This window comes from Haemaphysalis longicornis, unplaced genomic scaffold (assembly GCF_048455015.1).
Source record: "Haemaphysalis longicornis isolate Haplotype H1 unplaced genomic scaffold, Haemaphysalis longicornis Haplotype H1 scaffold_8, whole genome shotgun sequence".
In the NCBI taxonomy this organism is placed as follows: Eukaryota; Metazoa; Arthropoda; class Arachnida; order Ixodida; family Ixodidae; genus Haemaphysalis; species Haemaphysalis longicornis.
In genome coordinates this window covers 101,642,580-101,648,127 of record NW_027526445.1, presented here as the reverse complement: position 1 = coordinate 101,648,127, position 5,548 = coordinate 101,642,580, and the positions used below count along the sequence as shown (strand labels likewise).

The 5,548-nt window shown below is 43.6% G+C and overlaps 1 non-coding gene across 1 annotated transcript; it reads right to left on the bottom strand.

The window, feature by feature from the left end:
- Positions 1-5,240: 5,240 nt before the first annotated feature.
- Trnap-cgg (transfer RNA proline (anticodon CGG)) lies at positions 5,241-5,314 on the bottom strand. The gene has a single exon. It is a non-coding gene; the product is annotated as a tRNA-Pro (tRNA).
- Between the last annotated feature and the right edge of the window lie 234 nt (positions 5,315-5,548).

Here is a 5,548-nt window from a genome sequence, read left to right as displayed (position 1 = left end):
GTTGTTCCCGCAATCCTGCGGCGCGGTCTGCTTTCTAAATGGGGTATTATCTTTGTGGTATGCTATGGGCCAGACAATCCGTCTCCCGTGCACTCCGTGACAAATTAGTGACGACTGCAGCGCAGTGTTGGCAGTGCTACGTCGCCAGACACAGTGGCGGGTTCTCACGCGCAGCCCAGGTGCCTGGCCACTGACCGCATAAGTGGACCTTACAATGCCTACAATGTAAAGTCGTCGCCAGGTAGCACTTTAGTGAGGCATTGCGTTTCCTCCAGCTCCGTTCCACTCTTCTATGACTGCTCGATTCTCGTTTCGTATCCTGGAAAAACAGAGCGGAAAACCTTTAAAGCCTTCGTAATCAAGAACAAAGGAGACGCGTGTTTTAGTCAGCGGTCGGATTGATTTCTAGAAAAAAAATTGTGTATTTGTGAGGTACAATCCATCTGTATGGGCATGTGGCTGATTGCGTTTTGTCACGGGATGCTCTTATTTGCTTTATGGATCTTGCTCCGTTCTTTATCGTCCTTTTTGTCCTTTCGGGTTCTTGTGTTCCCATGCATATGTTCCTGTGTTCCTGCTGAAATAAAGCGCTAAGTTTTTTGCTGGCGTCGGTGGTTCATGTTTCCTTACTTAGTTCTCTATTTTGCGCTCTTTTCTTCGTACTATAATTGTAGTATTTTATGGTATTTTGTATAAATGTACAGTAAGAAACATACTATACATTATTGTTTTATTATTAGTTTTACAGAAACGCAGTTTGCTCTGTCATACTCACCTCTTATGCACTTACGCGCTATGCAAAGAGGTACAATTTCGGTCATTTGTGTTAATGGGATGGCGTTACAAAATCCTTTTTCGGAGGCCATTCTTTGTTATGGCAGTTCGTCTTGATAAAACGACATAGTCATTATCGCCGGTTGCAAAAATTGGAACGGTGTCGATATTCCAGTGCTTTGTCGTTTTTTTAGAATGAACCGTGAGAAAAACAAAGTTAGAGCCAATGCACATGTTTGGAGGTTTTTGATGAACTGAGCCCGGAGCCGTGGCACCGCTCAGGGCATTTTAAAGTTCTTTTGTTGTCCCTATAACTAATGAAGGTGATAATGTGCTAAGATCATCGTGTTCGGCTTTTCTCAACATAATCACGAATCCTACTATCGTTTTTTGACATAAATAGAAAGGACGCCCAAAAGCAACATCCTTTTCCCCGCAAAATAAAGGTCAGTACAGCATTCGGGTCGATGATGATGGTGGTTGTTGGTCAATAGCGCCAGGCCAACAAGGACAAAGAGCGCCAGAGAAGTGTTTTAATGGTTGATGTGACCGCAAATAATAAAACGTGTGAGTAAAAGTAAACCTGACGCAAAACAAGCTGAGAATGGAGGTGGTGTCTGTATAGCGCGAGGATGCTTGCAAGTGCTATGACAAGAGTTGCAGAACTTTAACCTCAGCTAAAAGCGCAAGAAGGCGTTTACTACAAAGCATTGGTCGGCCGTCCAAAATGTAATCTGGTGTTAATCCGACGAGCCGCTTTTTCAAACTTTTAGCTCTTTTCTGTTCTAGCCATGCTTGGATGAGTTGTGTCACCTCGTGATTGCGGCTCTCTTTAGCGAGGGCAATGGACGCTCAACAAAACTGTGTTCCTCTCTAGCCATAAATTAAGGGCTATCCGTGGTGGACATGCTTTGTAACGTGGAACTCAGTGTTTCCTCGTGGTTCAGCCGCCATTGCAATGGGTAAGCAAACACATTTGTCGGCTTTGCTATCATTTGGGAGGATGACTGCATTCTTCGTAGTTGGACTGAATTATAGGCAGTGTTGGCTCCTCGGGTCGAACAGCCACATGCCTAAGCCTATGAGTAGACATGAGTCTACTGATGTGCCTAAACTTTCGTGTCCTGCGACGATTTCTTGTGCTTTTCAGGAGGCCACCTTTTCAATCCAGAGGAGGAGGAACTGACATCTCCTTCCTTCGGCCACACGCTCGAGAAAGCCTGTTAGAGGTTCGTCGGGCGCTTAGATTCGCTGCGTATTAGCTCGCAATAATGGATCGGCGTGAGACAGATGAAGAATTGGCGATGCATTCGGAGAAGTTACTCTTTGCTTCTGGAGTCACTGGTTCCAGCAGTTCCTCAGCCTGCTCTCATTGCTACCAAAATTAACTGGAAGGCTGGGTTGCGGGTTGTCTGACGTTTTGAAAAAACGGAATTAAATAACGCTCTCACGAGTTCTCCCTAAAAGATATCCTGTCCTTTCTTCTTGAATTGTATTAGGTGGGCTTAAGTAGCCACTACGAGAAATTTCCAGGAAAGAAACAGAAATTATTTCCAAATACTAATGCCAGATACAAGGCTGATCCTTCACATGTCTTAGAGTACCCTCCCAAGTCCACTGGGTTTCTGATCTGATATCTATGGTTTCAGAGACTGATTTTTCAGGGAGATTCATTAATAAATTTAAGCCTACTTTGTTTTTTACATGTGCTCCTGCTAAGTAAGATTGGTATGCCTTATTTCCGAGGGAGAAACTGTGTATCTGGATGGTGTCTCTAGGATGTATCGTTTGCTCCACGTACTCGACCTCGTCTCCGAGTTTCATATGGTCGCTGTGGAGCGTCGAGCAGCCCGCCATGGCAAGCGTTGTTAAACGGGAAGGCCTCCGGAATCGCGGGGGGAAAAAGTTTCCAAAACAAAATTTTGCCAGTCCTCAGTGCTTCGAAGATAATCGGCGGTGTCATATAGTACACTAGCGCGTTTTCCATCGTTTCAAGATATCAACTGTTGAAGAGCTTAACATGGGCCCACTGCCCACTTCAGAACGCCTGCATTCCACCTCTCCATGCCCATTTAACTGGTGATGGTTATTCCTTGCTATATTGATCATATTCATCTATCCTTAACAGTGGAATGTTTCAATGCAAAATGCGGTTTGTGTTATCTGAGTTTTACTGAGGGAAGTTTGAATTTTTCTCCAACTCTGTTTCGTCCTCCTATACGTGTACCCGTTGTAGTCAGATAAATAGGTCCGGCAGTTTGAATTGCAATAACGTGCTAGAGCAACCGTAATGAATTAACGTGTATTATTTTGTCTGAGTTGGTTTACCGCTGTCCGCGTAGTCGCCTATTTTTTGAATTTCTGATTGCCCAGCTGTCCGTGTGATTACACTTGTAATCATGAATGGGTTCTTTCTGAAATAAGAGCGTGCACATGAGACCGGATGCTGCAAGTATTGGAGCTGCGTGTGAGCTAAAGGCGATGTAAATTCTAAATGGCTCATGCACACGAGCCAGAGTTTCTTTTATCGAGTCGAGAAGAGCGCACGTCTTATTAATAAACCGTTCGTCCATCCCGCGTGATTTTAAAAGAATATATTTCTCCGTCTCGAGTATATAAGCCTCGACGACCCTTCCGATGCAAGCTGTGGTCTTAGGAGCAGATTTCTCAAATCTACAACGAGCTCGAGCGAAGGAAAACGAAAAAAAAGTGCCCCTCGACGCTGCTTGCCGTAAGTTTAGTGATTTGTTTCTGGCCTGCATGATACTGAAGTGTTTTTGATTCGGGATCAAGCGCTGTTCAATGGGTACACCAAGCTCAATGCACGTGGTCTTGGCAGTTGCCATTCTTACGTGCTACACAATAGCCCGCATACGCGCATGTAGAGCATACGGTTTAAATGTGTTACAAAGGTAGAACTTCTGTTTTTTTTTCTTTCACATGGGCTCCCTTTCAGAACAACGTTTTTTTTTTGCGTGCTTCATTAGGTTGGCCTGAAGTCTGGCTTTGGGGAATCATGAGCGGACTCACGGTTTCTGGCTGCTGCAAGAACCGCAGCCAAGACGAGAGAAATACAAAATATATAATGTAAACATACAAGGCTTGTACGAACAGCATGAGGAGAGCCCGAGTTTATCACTGTAATCTTGCGCATCCTGAGTATACGAAAATCCGCAGCTTTTTACATACAGTCTTCTCTGTTCGAAGAATATTTGCCCAAGGGTTGCCCAAGCTCGAGCGAAAGGAAACCACTGAAAGCATACGTATACCTCCTTCAAATTCACTTTTGTCAAACTTTGTGTTTTATTTGTTCGCTAATTATTTTGAAGTGTTTTTGATATTGGAGATGAGGAGCTGTGTAACGTTGTGATCAGTTCCACGCTACGTGGGCTTGAGATTAGCCATAAGTATGCACCGGAAAAGTGAAAAAAATGTTTATATGTATCAGTAGAGTTATAGCCAAAGAAGTCATCTTCACTAAATATTTAAGCAGGTGAAACTTTTCTTAAACACTTCGACCATGGTTTTGAACAGAATACAATTTGAATAAATGCGTTTTGTACGTCCTTGAACGTATAAGCGTAAAAAGACCGAAGTGAAAACTAACGACAGTACAAGTATGCGTAAAAACGGATCTCTATGTGGCAATATGGTAATATATAATATGGTAAGGGGCAATAAAGGCAACTATCCTTTCGTGATTAGATGATTTTCAAGCGCCAAATATTTATACAGTAGACGTAAAGGACAAAGACAAGCGCTATGTTTTTGTCTTCAACGTCCCCTGTCTAAATATTTGGCGCTTCAAAGCCCTATTATGCCTTAGTACCTATCTCGAATACACACATCGATAGCAAGTATGGCTCAGAAAAATCTTCAACTGTGCCGTAACGTTGGCAGAACTTATTCAGCTTCGAATTGTGCTTGATTATAAACTGGAAGCCCCAATGAGCCCTTCGGAAATTGAAGGCGCTTTTGTCGAGTTGGCCCTCAATATGTCGCCCTGACTGGATTGTCCGGGCGCTTGTTTCTATAAACTTTTAAAGGCGAACTAGCAATGACCCTATATGAACTAGGTAAGAAAACCCAAGAAATAAAGCCGCTTCCCAGGTCTTTCAAGAAACCTCAAGTTATCTTGATTCCCAAATGAGAAGATGCACTATATTTTCAGTCGTGGCTTATCGCCCTAGTAGTCTCAGAAACGTGCACTCGCACTTCCTAATAAGGTATTCGGAAGGAGATTTTAGAGTGTTATAAAATACATTGTAGCTCCCCGTCGACTGTGTGGGATGAAGAGAAGAACAATCACGACAAACATTCATGTCAATTGACCAGATTTAGGGGAAATCTCCAAGGTGGAGTAAGTTTCTGTAAAGGAAAGTTGAACATCCACCTAAATGCAGCCAAACGGCCACAAAGGAAAGCTATACAGCTTTCTCGGAAACTTCGCAGTTGAAGAAAAATTCGTCCTGGTCCAGGATTCGAACCCGGGACCACTGCTTAACCGGGGCAGTCGCTCTACCAACTGAGCTAACCAGGAGGCTAGTCGTTAGTAGCGCGAAAGCGAATTGATCAACAACTCGAAGTGAAGGACAAGTGTTAATTGACCAGATTGAGGGGAAATCCCCAAGGTGGAGTAAGTTTCTGTAAAGGAAAGTTTGACATCCACCTAAATGCAGCCATACGGCTACATAGGAAAGCTATACAGCTTTCTCGGAAACTTCACAGTTGAAGAAAAATTCGTCCTGGTCCAGGATTCGAACCCGGGATCACT